This window comes from Primulina tabacum, chromosome 2 (genome assembly GCF_025594145.1).
Source record: "Primulina tabacum isolate GXHZ01 chromosome 2, ASM2559414v2, whole genome shotgun sequence".
Taxonomy (NCBI): Eukaryota; Viridiplantae; Streptophyta; class Magnoliopsida; order Lamiales; family Gesneriaceae; genus Primulina; species Primulina tabacum.
This window is the reverse complement of record NC_134551.1, coordinates 14,804,526-14,824,776: the sequence shown is the minus strand read 5'-3', so window position 1 is coordinate 14,824,776 and position 20,251 is coordinate 14,804,526.

Genomic DNA, 20,251 nt, shown 5'->3' with positions numbered 1-20,251 from the left:
CCGTATTGATTTATGTTCGTAGATGACGATTCATGCTTTATTTACAGACTGGTATTGATACATGTTGTTTGATTATGCTACATGTGATAAGATATAATTCATGCTTTTATGTTAATCCAGTTAACTGCATGTATACATTGTTTATACTGGGATTTAGTCTCACCGGAGTTATCCGGCTGTTGTCTTGTTTTGTATGTTTGCATGACAACAGGTGGGGCAGGATCGGGGTCAAGAAGATGATGAGAGAAGACGAGTTTAGAGTGGTGATTCCGGACCTATTGTAGACCTGGTTTAATACTTGAATTTAGTAGTTGAACCTTAGACTAGTTGAATAATTGTTGTACAAGATTTGTATTATTATACCGATTGTATAATAGATTGATTCCATTACCTTCCGCACTTGCATTTAAAAAAAAAAAAAAACTTTAGACCCTGTTTATCTTAATTGATAATTAAATCCCAAAGATGATTAAGATGATGATTAGCGTCCGGGTCCCCACAATAGGTGGTATCAGAGCGATAGATCCTTTAGATTGAGATAGAAGAGAATGAGCGGGGTAGATTGAGTTTTCTTCCTTGCATGTGATTGCTAGCATGAGAATTATTGTGATGTTGATTGACATTGGATATGCTAGCATGAGCTTATGTTTCACTGCTTTGACATACATGGTTACCTGATTATCTGATTTGAGTTTGTATTATGTACTATTGAGTATGAATCAGATCTGATTCATGATCAGCAGTAGGATGATCAGAGAAAGATTGGAACAGATTTGTAATATTTGAGTACTAATGTTTTGATAAGCAGATATACCTCCACGGAGAATTCCAGACAGGGGTAATACTTCGACTGAACAGATAGATGTATCAGAAACTCAGATGGAAATACAGTTGAAAGAATTTCAGGTATTTCAACCGCCGATCCTGAGTGGTACCGAGACGTCTGAAGATTGTGAGAACTGGTTTGATGACATAGAAATACAGTTTAATTTACTTGATTATTCAGATGAGCAGAGAATTAAACTGATATTTCACCAGTTACGAGAGACTGCCAGGAGTTGGTGGATTACAAGTAAAAGAATGCTAGAACAGAGAGGTACGGTGATTTCGTGGGAAATATTCAGAACTGAATTTTATCGAAGATTTTTCTCAGTTTCGTACCGAGAGGACAAGAAAGCAGAGTTTGAGAATTTGAGACAAGGTCAACTGAATATTGAAGGATATGTTGCTAAGTTCTCTATTTTACTGCGATTTGCTCCTCATGTAATTGGAAATGATGAAGCTGTAGCGGATCAGTTCATCAGAGGATTGAACTCGGAAATAGTTGCATTGATGAATATGCAGCGACCTTATCATTTTGCTGATGCCTTGAGTAAAGCGAAGATAGCGGAGAAGAGTATGATTAGACAACTAAAAAGGGTGTGTGCGATGCAACCCCAGACACAGCAATCCCCTCTCCGATTTGATCGCGGCAGCACGAGTGGAGAGCAAGATTTGCTGAAAGCTCGAAAGAAGCCATTTAAGAAGTTAAGGAGCGGACTGAGCGGTTCAACTAGCTCCAGTGGTTCCAGCCCAAGTTATACTGGAGTGTATTGCAGGATTTGCGGAGGGAAACATTCCACAGAGCAATGCCAGGGAGTGACTGGTAGTTGTCGTATCTGCCGACAGCCGGGACATATTGCGAGAGTTTGTCCCCAGAAAGATTCCCGAAGATTTCAGGGATCAGGACCATCTGGTGGTAGTGACCGAGGAACAGACCCAAGAGACACTTGATGATATAGTAGCAGGTACTGTTACTTTATGATTATATTGCATATGTATTGATATATACTGATGCATTTCCTATGATTATCTTTGACTGAGTTGCATTGATATATATGGTATCTGTAGGGTCTGTATTGCTGTAGTATTAATTTTTGTACCTTCTGGGAAAGCAAAATTGATATTAGAGATTTCTGTGAAATATTGTATACTACAGTAAGATGAGAATGAGACCGAGTTGGATTATGATGTACTTGTGTTTTCTGATTTGATTGCATTATTGACACTAATATGCTGAACAAGTACAGAACTAGTATAGATTCCTTTCAGGAAAATATAAGATTCAGACCAGCTATGGCTGAGGAGTAAAGATTTCACGGTAAGGATTCTAGATTCAGAATTCCTTTGATATCGGTGTGTTGTCTATAACTCGATTGATAAAGGAAGGAACAGATGGTATCCTTATGTATTCAGTAGACATACTGAAATCGAGTCTAGCATTGGCAGATTTGCCAATGATGTATGAGTTGGCTGATGTTTGCCCAGATAAGATTTCAGATTTGCTTTATATCAGAAAGATAGATTCCAGAATTGAATTGAGATCAGGTACTGTTTGTGCTTTAGAATTTAGCACAGAATGACATTGAATGTATAGAATGATACAGAATGAATTGAAAGAATTGAAAGATCAGTAGAAGAGTACCGATCAGGAGTTACATCTGATTTAGTGTTTCTCCTTGGCATGTTTCAGTATGTTCAGAGATATTTTGATGATTTCATGCTCGTTGTGTCTATGATATTTTGATATATTCGCAGCATCTGATTGATTGAATCGAATAACTGAAGATTGAATGGGATATTCTGAGAAATGTGATTATGGTATACAGAAATTTTTCAGATATGAATTCTGCTGGAAACAGATTGTATTCAGAGTATGTGATATCTGAAGTTAGTATACCGATTGATTTTGACACAATTGAGATCAGAATCAGTGACTGAGAATGATACTGATATCAGAAAGATCAGAAATTTCAGAAATATCCAAAATGTCAGAAATTTATTTTTGGTCAGAATTGATAGAGTATCGTATACGATTTTTGTTTTGTGTATGCCTGAGTATTGTTATATTTCTACAGCCGTATTTGCTACAGATCAATGTGAACCGTTGAGATTATATAAAGTTCAATTCGAATCAGAGTTGAATTCGAGAATTTCAGTGAGTCAGAAATGTGATCAGAAGGTTCAGAATTAGATTTCGATAATCAGAGCAGAGCATCGATCAGAGTGACAGATATGTGATTTTACTGTATAAGAATGATTATCTTGTGATGTCACATGTTTCAGAATTGTACAACAAAATTTGATATCGACAATCAGAACCGAATACCAGGTAGGTATTTTTCTTTAATTTATATTATTAACTGATTTTTTTGTACCAAATAGTTCGAATCTGAAACGACAGATAGGGTCAGAAGCGCGCAGAAATGGATTCAGTGTTCGTTCAGGTAACAGAAAGTGTATGATAATTCGAACAGACAGTTTTGATATAGACAGATTAAATCAGTTATGATAGAATTTATACGGAAATGTTGGCAGAACTTGTACTGAAATGTCTGAATCGCCAATAAATGAAGACAGGAAGATAGAAATCAGAAGAGTTATTACAGAATTTGTATATTTCTGACTAGACATGGGGAGTATATTTCGATGAATTTCGTAATGAGATCATTGTAATACTTTCCAAATTGTGATGTAATATGATTATGATTGACAGATTGTTCAATCTAGATTTATTAGTTTATACCAGATAACGTACAAACATGACCAAATGACACAGATCGATGTCAGAAAAATGGTCAGAATAACTAGAATGCCGAAGTAGAGTATATCATATTGTGATTTTGCATGATTTTTTCTATGGTTTATAGATTGACGGATAGTTGGAATGAACTATCTAGATACTGGAGGATATCCAGGAACTGTAGTGCTGGATTTTGGCACTAGTGACCTGATGTCTTGTCACTTTATGAATTATTGTATAATGATAGCTATCAAACGAGTATTGAGATAGCTACAGATGAGACATTGTACAGTGAGTACTGTAGATGCCTTTGGTACAAGAATAATATCTCGGAGATACCTGAGATAGGATCCGATATGGTCAGAAATATGACCAAGAAAAGATAGCTAATTCAGAAAAGAATGAAGATAGCTCAGACCAGACAGACATAATATGCCAACGTCGAATGGTGACGATTGGTATTCGAGGCTGAAGATTTAATATATCCTTGAATGGAATGAACAGATTTGATAGCAGCTGATGGTAATGAATTGCTATGAGCTGTGGTTCGGTATATACGGATGTTGTATAGCCAGTATTGCGAGATTGACTTTATCAGAGTTATTTTTAGAAATAGAATTTGATATGAGATTGAGATTTCAGAACAGTTTCATTGAGATGAGTTTATTATTTAAACTCTGTATACATTTCTTCTTATATATCTGAACTGATTACTTGTGAGTTCTAGGACGAACTCAGATCTAAGAGGGGGAGAAATGTAAGGCCCGAGATTTAATTACTGAAATCAGAAGTGATTAATTGACATGATTGAGGTTATACGAACTTGAATGAAGAAGCCGGGCGTCGTTGCATTGTGAGCCAAGATTTTGGGCAGAACGTCTGGCGCCGGAGCAGTAGAAAATGACAGCCCGAGCGCCAGTGTTCAGTAAGAACACCACCCGGACAGAACCTGTTGCGCCCGAGCGGTAAAGAATTACCGCCCGAGCGCCAATGAGTGAGCAAGAAAGTCGAACACTTCGCGCCCGGGCGGAAGTCCTTGTCCGCCCGAGCGCGACTGAATTTCGCAGGAGGGACGAGAGTTGCGCGCAAGTTCCGCCCGAACGCGAGACGTGGTTTATGAAAAATCATGCCACGTATCTTATGGTTGCATGCAATATATATATATATATATACATATGAGTCTTCATCCGTTCAGAAAAGGTAAGAATCGAGAAAAGGGTTCGGGAAAAAGAATGAAAATCCTTACGCCTTTTGTGAGAAATCCGTCCGTCCGATTTTGAATCCGACTTCAGTACTGTGTTCCTATCTACGCAGGCTATAACTGGACGTAAGTTTTGTTACGTTTAGACATGTTCTGAAATTATGATGTCGTCAGAATTAAATGGAATTCATATGTGATGTTTTTGACATGTTAGACATCATAGAATCGAAGTCAGATTAAAGAATAGACTGTTTATGAAATTGTTATGATTTTCAGAGTTGAATTGATTGAGATTTGATATCAGAATTGAGTTATCACTGATCTTAAGTGTACCGATATAGAGATTAGGAATTGTATTGGTACTGATTATGAATTCTGGTAGTATCTCTGTGATGTTGAGATTGACGGGGTTATCGAGATTGTATCATTATGCCGTCGAAACAATAGTTGATTTAAATTGATCAGATTCAGTAATGATTTCGATTGTATCGTGATATCATTGATATGAATTAGATTGTACCTTGTTCAGATATGGATCAGATATATCTACTGATTTGAGTATTGATCATAACAGGTTTTGAATTGAGTTATATACTGATATTGTAATTATACGATTGTCATTGCCAGATTGGGTATGGACATATCAGAATACAAGACTTCGTCTTCGTCAGACCGGGAAGACAAAGGTATAAATAAATGTTGATTCGGGATTGCACAACTCGAGTTAGGTTCGACTTGAGTTTCCCAAAATAACATACTTTACTTTATTGCATTGATATTTGCAGCTTATCAGATTGACATGTTTAGCCTATTGAATTATAGCAGAGCCAGAGCTTGAGTCTAGGGCAGATCAGCCTAGCTAGGGCAGAACCGCCGAGTCTTTGTCAGAACCGCGTAGACTCTAGACTTACGGTGTATCGATGAGCTTAGATGTAGAGCGACGTCTATTGTAGACATTCGATACAGCATACCAAAGTCTAAATTAGATCGGGATCCCTAGATTAGAATGAGAGATGAGTCGAGTCTTAGATATCGAGACTAGAACTTGATGTACAGATCCGTATTGATTTATGTTCGTAGATGACGATTCATGCTTTATTTACAGACTGGTATTGATACATGTTGTTTGATTATGCTACATGTGATAAGATATAATTCATGCTTTTATGTTAATCCAGTTAACTGCATGTATACATTGTTTATACTGGGATTTAGTCTCACCGGAGTTATCCGGCTGTTGTCTTGTTTTGTATGTGTGCATGACAATAGGTGGGGCAGGATCGGGGTCAAGAAGATTATGAGAGAAGACGAGTTTAGAGTGGTGATTCCGGACCTATTGTAGACCTGGTTTAATACTTGAATTTAGTAGTTGAACCTTAGACTAGTTGAATAATTGTTGTACAAGATTTGTATTATTATACCGATTGTATAATAGATTGATTCCATTACCTTCCGCACTTGCATTTTAAAAAAAAAAAAATTTTAGACCCTGTTTATCTTAATTGATAATTAAATCCCAAAGATGATTAAGATGATGATTAGCGTCCGGGTCCCCACACCACCATACTCTGATCAGAGATTTCATACTACACATACATGAGAACACATAGGATATCTATACCGAAGGTAAGCGGTGAATCCCCGACTACAATGCATCGACTCCTATATGTTTCGACAGAACACCCAACCTTGCCACCTGATGACCCCATGAGAGTCGGTAAACAAGTGAAAGTATAATTCTAGCACATAGAGTCTCAATGTTGTCCCGGGTCATAAGGACTAATGGTGTACAACCATAAACTAGGACTTTTCCACTCGATAAGTGAGAACCACTTGGAAAGTCCTTTATGGAGGGTTGTTCAAGTGCACTCTACCAGGAGCACCTATCTGCATGCTCGGACATCACAATGTCCCCTACCAATGAAACATGGTAATCACATCGCAGATACTAGTCTCGAACTCGAGCGGCCTATATCCTTCTACTATTTGTATATTCAAGGGCTTTATCTATGCAATTAGCATGGGTATACAGATAAAGATGTGCCAAAATAATAATTTCAAATATTATTAAAATAAAGACTGTTCATACATAGAGTTTCATTGTGAACACTCGGCCAACACTTGGCTCGACGGGCACCTACTCTAACATCTATCACTATCAGGCCCCTCTGTCACGAGATCAATCGCCTACGACTAGGCGCATCAGCCTATGACTCAATACATAAATCAATAGACCAAAGATAACAATCACATCAATTGCAAATATCAATGCAATAAGATGAAGTATGTGATTTTGGGAAACTCCAGTCAAATCTAACTCGAGTTGTGCAATCCCGCATCAACATCAATTTATACCTTTCGTTTCGTTCTGTCGATCTGACTCTGTCGAAGTCTCGAACTCCCTGCCTATCAAATCAATCTGTCAATAACAATATCGAATACACTATATAAATTTATAACTCAATTCAAGACCTGTTCTGATCAATACTCAAATCAAACATAATCTGATCAATATCAATGATATCATGATACAATCTCAATCAATACTGAATCTGATCAAAATCAATCTACTGATGTTTCGACGGCATAACAATACAGTCTCGGTAACTCCGTCAATCTCAACATCATAGATATAATACCACAACTCATAAACGATATTAATACGAATCATAATCTTCAATAATCACAGATAACAATTATACAATCAGTCTGTTCTTCGATCTGACTTCAATTATATACTGATCAGTATAACCAGAACACATAATATCAGTTAAATCACAATTCCCCCAATATCATAATCTCAAACGGTATCAGAATTCAATAAAACTTACGTCCTGTTGTAGCTATCGTCGTTAGGAACTCGGTATTGTACTAGGATTCAAAATCGAACGGACGGATTGAAATATAAAGGCGTAAGGCTTTCTGAAGCTTCCCTCGTAGCTTTTCTCGATTCCATCTGATAATTCTAAGGGCTTTGTATATATATATATATCCAATTGCATGTAAAGATATGTGTCATCATTTTTCACAACTCTCACGCGGCGCTGGGCGGTCGAGAATTACCGCTCGGGCGCGGCATGTTCTGCCCGAACATTTTCTTATCACGCACTGGCGCTCGGGCGGTCAAAAACTACCGCCCAGGCGCAGAACCTTCTGTCCGTAACATAATCTTATTGAACACTGGCGCTCGGGCGGTCGAAAACTACGGCTCGGGCGGTCGAAAACTACCGCTCGGGCGCCAACAGTTCTGTCTAAACATTGTACTTTTCATACTCTAATTTCACGTTATAGTTTATGAGATTTTAAACAAGTATTTTTAGCAAACTTTATTTGGTATCTTTTTGTTGCAACTATTTTGGATGAACATTTTATTTTTATCGAAATTTGAAGATTTATCTATTATTTAAGAAAATTTTATTTTTCCGTAAATTTCAAATAGTTCAAAATTACGGTACGTTACACGGGGTCCCTCAGGGGCCTTGGCCCGTAAACGGGGTCCCTCTGAGGCCTTGGCCCGTATATGGGTTATCTCTGGGGCCTTGGCCCTCACGTCATCCCCACAAAATCGTATATCATATATCATATCTTTTTGTCACAGTCAATTCACATCCCTCAAAATATTTTTCTTTTTCTTTAAAAATCATAAAATAAGACAGCTTTCCAAAAATAGCATTTTAAACAGTATAAATTGCACAGCTTTACCATAAATCGTAAAAATACATATTATCTTTCAAATCATCATAATAAATCATAAAAGATCATTTTACAAGCATTATGATCCTTTTGGGACGCTGCCAAGCGTTTTCGTATTTTCTTAAGTGTAAAAAGATCGTTTTGCCCTTGGACGTAAAAATTCTCGAATTTATCTTTTTCTCACATTTAATGACATGGGATTATTATAAATATTTATTTAAGCTTAAATATAATTTTTCATAATTTTATAAAGCTTAAACTAGGCTTTTCAATTAATCCTTTAATTAACGTTTCGTGCGGCGATAAAATCTCGGATAAAACCAAAACTCATTATTTTGATCCCAAATTTAAACATAACATTTTTAGTATTTATTATACCCTTCCAAATCATGAGCCACCCCGTTGGACCCATGGTTCGAAATTTCTTCCTTAAATTTTTAAAATTGACACATAAACGAACACACCGAGCCATCTCTCAAATTACTCGAGCCACGCCCGAGCCACCTTGAGCCAAACTCTAGCCAACCCACCTAGGCACCCTCCTGACCAAGCCTAGACCAAATAACATGACCTTAACTCTCTTAAACTAACCTGAAACTTGGCCTTGATTCTACATGTGCTGTGCGTGAGTCTATATGGTGCAACAGGACTCCTATCTAGTCTAGGACCCTTCCAGCCGAGCCACCACCGAGCCCGCATGACCCTAACCCTTCCTGGACCACGTCCAGACCCAGCCTAGACCAGCCTAGCCACCAGAACCGAAGCTTTGAAGCACCTGAATCATAAAACTGCATGCGCGTTCCCCTGTTGTCTCACGGTCAGCACTTCTGCTCGAGCCAGCAGCGAACCACACCACTCCAGCCCTTGCCCCGACCCCTTCCCATTACCATAGGACCCTGATGAACCTACCCTGAGCCACTCAGCCCCAGCAGCGAGCCCCCTGGATCAGAAGACAACAGCCGCGCATGAATGCTCTCCCTGGTGCGCGAGTTGCTTCCTCCATGTTTGTTCGAGCCAACAGTGGCCCAAGCCACTCCAGCCCCTGCCCCAACCCTGGACCATCTCCCTGGGACCCTGGTAGACCACCTAGCCCAGCACAAACTGTAGTGCCCAAAATCAGTACACGTAAATTCCATGCATTTATTTAATGGTTAAATCATTATTTAAATTTAAAAGTTATTTTAATGATGCATTATTTATTCAAATTGCATTATTTTAAATTATTCATGTTTATGTGATGCACGTTAAAATTTTTTCTCGAGTTTCATGTTTCAGGCGATTATTCGATGCGAGATCGAGAAAAAGAGACCGGTGACGATGTTGGCAAATACTTTTATGTGGTATTTTATTTTTTTAGTTAAGGATGGGGCATTTTAAATATTTTGTTAAGTTTTAGCATTTTAAAGCTTATTTTAATTTATTAAGTGATTTTTAAGATTTTAAAACTTTTAAGGTTTAGCAATGGTTCATATTATTTTAAATTAAGGGACTTTGTTTAGTTGGTGAGAATTATCATTTTTATTAACATTTCTAATTGTGTATTTTAAATGTTATATTAGGATATTATTTTAATTAGTTGTTAATTACTTATTTAGCACAAAATTACCCTAATCACCTACACAAACACACGCACACGCACACACACATCTACACGTAAAGTAGACACACAAAATTCCATGCACTCTATTTCAAATTTTGAGAGAAGAATATTAGGGTTCTTGGAGAGCAAGAGCAGCCGCCCCTCCCCTTTTATTTCTCCAGCAATTTTTCGTAAGTTTTGTTGCCAGAAAATCGTTGCATGATCGTCCCGGATCAACCCTCGCTTCCTTCCCGCGTCGGAGTCGTCGTTTCGGTAACGTTAAACATCATAGTGCATGTATATTCTATTTTTCCTGCACCGATAATGTCATAGTATGTGTTGCGTTATTTTTATGCGTAAAAATACATGTGTGATGGGTAAAATTTGAGCGGAAATTGTTTAGATCGCATTTTGAAAGTTTTTGGATCTGAAAATCTCGTTTTTGCTGTTCTTTTAAAAACTGTGATTTTTGGGTCGCGATTTTGAGAAAACCTTCAGCATAAAAATCGTAGAACTTTTTGATACCTTCGATTTGATATAAAACTCGAAATATTTGGATAAATATTGAGTGAGTTATGACGTTTTTTGTTGGACTGCTCAAACTGCGTTTTCTGAAAATATATGCTAGTGATGTGTTCTTGAAGTTTTATGGTTGCAGGCTTCGTTGGAGATTGACGGGTGATTGCTGCTGCATTTAGGTATGTGGTTAATGATGTTGGGAAGGTCATTGACGTTTTGTTTTGCGTCGTTAGGCAATTGGGAGAACGAGTAGTCGTGAAAACTATTTTGGTGTTAAAATTTGAGTTTATGGGTTTTATTGGATTGCGTGTAGTGCGTCGTTTCTTTGGGAACGTTTTGGACATGTTATGGAGTCGAGTCAGTGTCATAGTGTCATAGGATGAGTCTCGATGGATTGGTTCATGAAGCGTATTTTTTGGTTAAGGTTATTAAGAGGCAGATCGCGGGTTCAGTACACTCGGCGCCCGAGCGGTAATTTCTTATCGCCCGAGCGCCATCATTCTTTCCGAGAGTAGAGCTTCAAAAAACTCGGCGCCCGAGTGGTAAAATTTTACCACCCGAGCGCCATCCTCACTGTCGAAGAAATTATTTTTTTTAGCTCGGCGCCCGAGCGGTAATTTCTTACCGCCCGAGCGCCACTCCTTCTGTCCGAATATTTGGTTTCCCCTTCTTTTCAAATTCAAATAGTGAGTTCATGTCTTTTATGGTTGGGAAATGTTCACAAGTCATCTTAGAGTTTGTTTCGGGGTTTGATGTCATGATTAGTACAATGATTTAACGAGGTCAAGTCCCGAGTGACCTAGAATGTCATAAGCTATCTATTTAATTCGGTGGTGAGCAAGAATACCTAATTGGGAACTACAGTTTGTGCTGGGCTATTTAATTCGGTGGTGAGCAAGAATACCCAATTGGGAACAGCCCATGTGCATTACAAAAAAAAAAGAAGATGCACCTTCGTGATATGAGTAGTACAAATCAAATCTTTTAAGCCCTCTTCAACTGTACAGTCCATTACATTGAACAGTCTCGGAATCCCTCTCATTCCCGTGTGGCTCGGTTCATTCATGTTCCTTCCACCTAGAAGCCTGCCAGGAGCCGCTCATTGTCCGTGCAACTGATGGCACCGGCGATCACCCCCCGCTCTCTTCGGCCCCGGGCCTCACATCAACTGTTACCAGGATTGCTGCCAAGATCTATATAAGTCCAGGAGGTCTTGGGTTCTAATCATGGGAAGGCAAAAGCTCCAGTGCCTGGGCTGGAGAAGTTCTATGAGTAATGGGTAATGGGATAACCGTGAGGGGACTCAAGCCTAATCGGGAACAGCCCATGTGCATTACAAAAAAAGGCAGTAAACGCCCCAAATTCGACGACTGTCCTCACTGTACCAAGACGAGTCTTTCCAACGTGCGAGATACTACGCGCAAGGACAGAACACCTCGCGCATATGCGCGAGAAAAGGCGCGCATATGCGCGAGGCAAGTACTTGCAGTGATTGCCGAGACAGTATGTCTCGCGCATATGCGCGACGCATATGCGCGAGACATGACGAGCATATGCGTGAGCAAGTGTTGTCCAAGAAGACGAGTCCAGAGAGTTGGGCGCATATGCGCGGAGATGCATCGCGCATATGCGCCAGCTGTTGCGAAGCCAAACTGCCGAGACCAGTAGGTATCACGCATATGCGCCGGTTGAGGTCGCGCATATGCGCGAGACGTGAGTTGGGGGATTCGATATCTTAGTTGATTTGATTGAGATTTGATATCAGATTTGTATTGTATTGATTATGAGTTGGGGGATTCGATATCTGTTGATTTTTATTGCTGGGTATATTCAAATTGTACAGTTATGCCGTTGAAACAGAGTTTGATTCAGTTCTGAGTATATCCATTATTGATCTGAGTTGTATATTGATACGATACCCTCGATATGGTAATTTCCAGATTGAGTATTGACAGGCATTGAATCCGAGACTTTGACAGAATCAGATTTACAGAAAGAAAGGTATAAATAAATGTTGATTCGGGATTGCACAACTCGAGTTAGATTTGACTTGAGTTTCCCAAAATCACATACTGAATGATTATTGCATTTTATATTTGCAATGCTTGATATTGATATGCTTATTCTATTAATTTATAGCAAAGAATGAGTTAGAGTTGGGCAGATCCGCCTAGTCTTTGGCAGAACCGCCATGGCAGAACCGCCAAGTCACTGGACTTTTGGATATATATTGATAGACTGAGGAAAAGACCGACTCCTATTGCAGATCTTCAATATAGACAGCCAAAGTCTGGGACTAAGAACGTACCACCATCTAGCAGGGGTAAAGTAGATGGGAGAACGTTGCGTTCTTATTCAGATAGGGATCCCTAGATTAGGATGAGTCGAGTCAGAGTCTAAGAGTCACAGAGTGTGATTCAGAGATTGTATTGATACATGTTTTGTAGATTTGATACATGTTATTGATAGGTGTTTCATGCTTTTATATATGCTTTTATATGACTGCATGTTTACATTGTTTACACTGGGATATATATCTCATCGGAGTTATCCGGCTGTTGTCGTGTTTGTATGTGTGCATGACAACAGGTGGGACAGGTTCAGGGTCGAGGAGATGAAGAGAGATCGTGATTAGAGTGGAGACTACGGACTTTGATTAGAGATAGGGTTTAAACACTTGATTTGCAGTCGTTAAACCTTAGTTTGAATGATTGTATATAGTACAAGACTACTTTAATACTGACATGCATATTAGAATGTATTCAATTACGTTCCGCATTTAATGCTGTATTTTAAAAAGAAAAAAAAGAAAAAATTTAGACCTTGTTTATTATAATTGATTAAGTTGTCCCAATGATGATTAAGAATATGATTAGCGTCCTGGTCCCCACAAAATCCAAGAATAAATTTCCTATATTAGCCTGCCAAACCTAGGAAACTGCGGATCTCTGAAGCATTTTCGGCTCAACCCATTCCTTAACTGCTGCCACCTTAGTTGGATCCACCTCGATACCACTGCTAGATATTATATGACCAAAAAATGCTAACTTCTCCAACTAGAATTCACACTTACTAAATTTCGCAAAAAACTTGCGACTCAGCAAGACATGCAAAAATGTACCCAAATGCTGATTGTGCTCCTCATGGCTCTTCGAGTAGATAAGAATGTCGTCAATGAACACTATGACGAACTGATCTAGGTAGGGCTGAAATACTCGATTCATGAGGTCCATAAAAATTTCTGAAGCATTCGTCAGTCCAAATAGCATTACTAAGAACTCGTAGTGCCCATATCTGGTTCTAAATACTGTCTTATGACATCTGCATCTTTTACTTTCAACTGATGATGCCCAGATCGTAGATCTATCTAAAAGATCATTGTAGCTCCCTGCAACTGATCGAACAAATCATTGATCCTTGGTAGTGGATATTTATTCTTGATCGTCACCCCTTGTTCAACTCTCGGTAATCGATATACAGCCTCATGCTCCCATCTTTCAATCATGAATCATAGTAAATTAACAATTTAAATCTCAAGTGCATAAAATAAAATTCTATATCATCAACTAACCAAAATTCCTAAATCGACCTTTGAAAAGATCGGCTAACAAAAAAATTAAGCATACAAATATCTCTAATAAAAATCATTAACATAATATTTAAATACTTAATCTATCTAGCTAGTGCAGAAACATAAAGGCCCTCGGGTGTGTACTGTTGCATTCGATCCACTCAATCGTCACCGCCTCTCATAAATCATCAAATCCTGCATCATACAAACCTAGTGAGTCTAAAAATTCAACACGTTCTAAACATGGATAACAAATAATACAAATACATCCACATGCATTTAAAAATCATATTTTTATATAAAATAATATTTTGAACATAAATAAATCATTAAAAATCATTTGAGCATAAATAAATCATAAATAGTAAAATCATTTTAAAAATATCTTTGAGCATAAATAATCTTTTAAAAATCATTTAAAAATAAGCTTTGAGCATAAATAAATCATTTTAAAAATAGCTTTAATCATCATATATCATAAGAATCATTTTTTCCATAAGCTTTCAATCATATATCATTTTGGGTGAAGTTTGATCCTTGAAAGTGACTAGCTTTTATCCTTTGGTCAACTGCATTCTTAGTTCCATATGGTCCATGGGGGTGTGCACTAGGCTCCACCGTGGACATATGATTGTCGGGGTCCCTCTGGGGCCTTTTCCCATACACGGGGTGTAGAGCCCAAATTCAGTACACGTAAAACCCAACAATTATTAAATTGTTAAATTATTTATTTAATTTTAAAATGATTTTATCGATGCATGATTTATGATTTGCATTATTTTAAATTATTACATGTTTATTTGATGCACGTTAAAATATTTTATTGAGTTTCATGTTTCAGGCGATTATTCGATGTGGGATCGAGGAAAAGAGACCGGCGACGATTTTGGCGATTTTTAAAATCTGGTATTTTAATTTTAAGTTAGGATTGGGGCATTTTAAATGATTTATTTAGTTTTAGCATTTTAAAACCTAATTTATTTATTTAGTGACTTTAAGATTTTAAAACTTTTAAGGTTTATCAATTGTAAATTTTAATTTTTGAATATGAGATTGTTAGTAAAGTGATTAATGGGTTAGCATATTATTAGCATTCTAATTAGCATGAAATTGGTTATTATTTATTTAATTAACATAATTAGCCTTAATTATCCCTATTTAACACTCACACACATGTTACCATTTTTATACCAAAACTCACACACACACACATACACGCCTATGCACAAACACACATACACACTTCATTTTCATTTCCACTTCATTTCTTTTAGTAAGAGGCTAGGGTTATTGGAGTGTTTAGCAACCGCCCCTCTCTTTAATTTTCCAGCAAATTTTTGTTCATTTTCTTCAAGAAATCGAGCCACAAATCTTTCGGATCAACCCTCGCATCCTTCTCGCTTCAGTATCATCGTTTCAGTAACTTTAGAGATTAAAGGCATGTATATTCTTTCCTTTTTGCATCGATATTGATGTGTAGTGTATGGAAAACATGTGTATGTTATGAAAAAGTTTGAGCAAAAATGGGTGTATCGCTTTTGAAACGATTTTTGGATCTCAAAACACAAATTTGCTGTCATTTTAAATACTGAAACTTTTCGATCAATTTTCTAGAAAATCTTTCAACACATAAAACGTAGTACTTTTTGATACCTTCAATTTGACAGTAAATTCGTAATTTTTGAATAAGAAATGGGTGAGTTATGATCGTTTTCATGAGACTGCTCAAACTGCACTTTTCTAAAAATACGTTTTTAATGTGTTCTTGAAGTTTTGGTTGCAGACTTCATTGGGATCTCCTGAATCCTTGCAACAATATCGAAAATCCAGTCCCACAGGAAGGAAGGTCATGCGGTTGTTAGGGCATCATATCCAGAATGTTCCAACGAAGCCCTCGACGTTTTTAAATATGTTCGACGTGCAAAAGAAAATATTTTATGCTTTTGAGGTATGCTAAATGTCTTGTGGCAAGTTATGAACAGGTTTGAAAGCCGGGGAACGTGTCCGGGGACCTCTCCAACTATGAACGGGTTTGGAAGTCGGTGAACGTGGCTGAGGACCTCTCCACCCCGGTAAAGCATGACCGGGTTTAGATCAGGATTGGAAAGCGGTAAAGCATGACCAGGGACCAATCCACCCGGTAAAGCATGATCGGGGATCTCAGTATATGGCAGTGGATTTTCCCTGTAAGCCCAGTACTGTGGTTTAGTTTGATCAGACACATTTATGTATGGGTCACTTACTTTGAAACATATCTCTACGCAAAATGATGAAGTTATGCATGTTTCAATATGTATGTATGCAAGTATGTTTATGAAAAGTTTTATGATGATGGCACGTTTACGTTTATGTTATTACGTTCAATTTTCAAGTATGTACGCTCTACTTTAAAGATGCATGTGGTTTTATTACGTATTACTTGTTATCTCCAATTTATACATGTTGTGTCTTTAGACTCACTAGACTTGATCGATGCAAGTAAGAACGAGTATGAGGAGACGAGGGGTGGGGACCAGTGAGCTGGATCGGTCTGTGCAGGAGGCTAAACCCGAGGATCGCCCATGTTTTTAAGAATATTTTTATGCATGTTGTTTCAAATACTCTAATTTCACGTTATAGTTTATGAGATTTTAAACAAGTATTTTTAGCAAACTTTATTTGGTATCTTTTTGTTGTAACTATTTTGGATGAACATTTTATTTTTATCGAAATTTGAAGATTTATCTATTATTTAAGAAAATTTTATTTTTCCGTAAATTTCAAATAGTTCAAAATTACGGTACGTTACACGGGGTCCCCTCAGGGGCCTTGGCCCGTAAACGGGGTCCCTCTGAGGCCTTGGCCCGTATATGGGTTATCTCTGGGGCCTTGGCCCTCACGTCATCCCCACAAAATCATATATCATATATCATATCTTTTTGTCACAGTCAATTCACATCCCTCAAAATATTTTTCCTTTTCTTTAAAAATCATAAAATAAGACAGCTTTCCAAAAATAGCATTTTAAACAGTATAAATTTCACAGCTTTACCATAAATCGTAAAAATACATATTATCTTCCAAATCATCATAATAAATCATAAAAGATCATTTTACAAGCATTATGATCCTTTTGGGACGCTGCCAAGCGTTTTCGTATTTTCTTAAGTGTAAAAAGATCGTTTTGCCCCTGGACGTAAAAATTCTCGAATTTATATTTTTCTCACATTTAATGACATGGGATTATTATAAATATTTATTTAAGCTTAAATATAATTTTTCATAATTTTATAAAGCTTAAAACTAGGTTTTTCAATTAATCATTTAATTAACGATTCGTGTGGCGATAAAATCTCGGATAAAACCAAAACTCATTATTTTGATCCCAAATTTTAAACATAACATTTTTAGTATTTATTCTACCCTTCCAAATCATGAGCCACCCCGTTGGACCCATGGTTCGAAATTTCTTCCTTAAATTTTTAAAATTGACACATAAACAAACACACCGAGCCATCTCCCAAATTACTCGAGCCACGCCCGAGCCACCTTGAGCCAAACTCTAGCCAACCCACCTAGGCACCCTCCTGACCAAGCCTAGACCAAATAACATGACCTTAACTCTCTTAAACTCACCTGAAACTTGGCCTGGATTCTACATGTGCTGTGCGTGAGTCTATATGGTGCAACAGGACTCCTATCTAGTCTAGGACCCTTCCAGCCGAGCCACCACCGAGCTCGCATGACCCTAACCCTTCCTGGACCACGTCCAGACCCAGCCTAGACCAGCCTAGCCACCAGAACCGAAGCTACGAAGCACCTGAATCATAAAACTGCATGCGCGTTCCCCTGTTGTCTCACGGTCACCACTTCTGCTCGAGCCAGCAGCGAACCACACCACTCCAGCCCTTGCCCCGACCCCTTCCCATTACCATAGGACCCTGATGAACCTACCCTGAGCCACTCAGCCCCAACAGCGAGCCCCTTGGATCAGAAGACAGCAGCCGCGCAAGAATGCTCTCCCTGGTGCGCGAGTTGCTTCCTCCATGTTTGTTCAAGCCAGCAGCGGCCCAAGCCACTCCAGCCCCTGCCCCAACCCTGGACCATCTCCCTGAGACACTGATAGACCACCTAGCCCAGCACAAACTGTAGTGCTCAAAATCAGTACACGTAAATTCCATGCATTTATTTAATGGTTAAATCATTATTTAAATTTAAAAGTTATTTTAATGATGCATTATTTATTCAAATTGCATTATTTTAAATTATTCATGTTTATGTGATGCACGTTAAATTTTTTCTCGAGTTTCATGTTTCAGGCGATTATTCGATGCGAGATCGAAGAAAAGAGACCGGTGACGATGTTGGCAAATACTTTTATGTGGTATTTTATTTTTTTAGTTAAGGATTGGGCATTTTAAATATTTTGTTAAGTTTTAGCATTTTAAAGCTTATTTTAATTTATTAAGTGATTTTTAAGATTTTAAAACTTTTAAGGTTTAGCAATGGTTCATTTTATTTTAAATTAAGGGACTTTGTTTAGTTGGTGAGAATTATCATTTTTATTAACATTTCTAATTGTGTATTTTAAATGTTATATTAGGATATTATTTTAATTAGTTGTTAATTACCTATTTAGCACAAAATTACTCTAATCACCTACACAAACACACGCACACACACATCTACACGTAAAGTAGACACACAAAATTCCATGCACTCTATTTCAAATTTTGAGAGAAGAATATTAGGGTTCTTGGAGAGCAAGAGCAGCCGCCCCTCCCCTTTTATTTCTCCAGCAATTTTTCGTAAATTTTGTTGCCAGAAAATCGTTGCATGATCGTCCCGGATCAACCCTCGCTTCCTTCCCGCGTCGGAGTCGTCGTTTCGGTAACGTTAAACATCATAATGCATGTATATTCTATTTTTCCTGCACCGATCATGTCATAGTATGTGTTGCGTTATTTTTATGCGTAAAAATACATGTGTGATGGGTAAAATTTGAGCGGAAATTGTTTAGATCGCATTTTGAAAGTTTTTGGATCTGAAAATCTCGTTTTTGCTGTTCTTTTAAAAACTGTGATTTTTGGGTCGCGATTTTGAGAAAAACTTCAACATAAAAATCGTAGAACTTTTTGATACCTTCGATTTGATATAAAACTCGAAATATTTGGATAAATATTGAGTGAGTTATGCCGTTTTTTGTTGGACTGCTCAAACTGCGTTTTGCTGAAAATATATGCTAGTGATGTGTTCTTGAAGTTTTATGGTTGCAGGCTTCGTTGGAGATTGAAGGGTGATTGCTGCTGCATTTAGGTATGTGGTTAATGATGTTGAGAAGGTCATTGACGTTTTGTTTAGCGTCGTTAGGCAATTGGGAGAACAAGTAGTCGTGAAAACTATTTTGGTGTTAAAATTTGAGTTTATGGGTTTTATTGGATTGCGTGTAGTGCGTCGTTGCTTTGGGAACGTTTGGGACATGTTATGGAGTCGAGTCAGTGTCATAGTGTCCTAGGATGAGTCTCGATGGATTAATTCATGAATCGTATTTTTTGGTTAAGGGTATTAAGAGGCAGATTGCGGGTTCAGTAAATTCGGCGCCCGAGCGGTAATTTCTTACCGCCCGAGCGCCACTCATTCTTTCTGAGAGTAGAGCTTCAGAAAACTCGGCGCCCGAGTGGTAAAATTTTACCGCCCGGGCGCCATCCTCACTGTCGATTATTTTTTTTAGCTCGGCGCCCGAGCGGTAATTTCTTACCGCCCGAGCGCCACTCCTTCTGTCCGAATATTTGGTTTCCCCTTCTTTTCAAATTCAAATAGTGAGTTCATGTCTTTTATGGTTGGGAAATGTTCACACGTCATCTTAGAGTTTGTTTCGGGGTTTGATGTCATGGTTAGTACAATGATTTAACGAGATCAAGTCCTGAGTGACCTAGAATGTCATAAGCTATCTATTTAATTCGGTGGTGAGCAAGAATACATACGTCTAAGTTTATGAGATTTTAAACAAATACTTTTGTCAAACTTTATTTTTTTGATCTTTTGTTGCATCTACTTTTGAGACGTACGGTTTATTTTAAATCAAAATCGTGAGTTACTTTATAATTTAGAAAATTTTTAATTTTCAGCAAATTTTAAGTAGTAAAA